This window comes from Oryx dammah, unplaced genomic scaffold, assembly GCF_014754425.2.
Source record: "Oryx dammah isolate SB20612 unplaced genomic scaffold, SCBI_Odam_1.1 HiC_scaffold_21, whole genome shotgun sequence".
NCBI classification, from domain to species: domain Eukaryota; kingdom Metazoa; phylum Chordata; class Mammalia; order Artiodactyla; family Bovidae; genus Oryx; species Oryx dammah.
The window spans coordinates 61,627,953-61,628,540 of record NW_024070205.1 but is presented as its reverse complement, the minus strand read 5'-3'; positions in this window follow the sequence as shown (position 1 = coordinate 61,628,540).

Below are 588 nucleotides of genomic sequence, written 5' to 3'. Positions count from 1 at the left end.
GGGAGGGGAAGAGGAGGGGGGAGAGGAGGAGGGCTGGGGTTAAGGAATTCCCTGGGCAGACCATTCGGCCCAGAATGTTATTATCATTCCCATAATAACAAAAGAGGAAAAATAAGAGTTAAAAGTCACAGAAGCAGATCCAATGTGGGGTCAACATTAACCCTTCCTGGTTACAAAGGGAGCAGTAAAGATGTTTAGGACAGTCTGCCCAGACTTGGCCTCAATGTGAGAAATCTCGGAAAATCTGACACCTAAAAGGCAGAGGCGACTGTAACGGGGAGCAGGGAAGAAACAGGATCCCGGGGGCGGCGCTGGGCCCGGAGGGCCTTCTTCCCGCCCTCCCGCCCTCCCGGCGCGCCGGCCGCGGGGTTGGGGAGCTCCACCCCGCCGCTCCTCTCCCCTCCTTGAGCTTCGCGGGCCTCGGCGGGCGAAGGGCCCGGCGCCGCGGTATTTTGTCCCGCGCGGCGATCCCTCCTCGCGCGGACTGGCAACGGGGCCCGCGGCGCGCTGACGGCAGGCCCCCCGGCCCGGCGGCCTGGAGGCCGCGAGAGGCGGAGGCCCAGCTGCCCTCCAGCTCAGCGGGAGCCG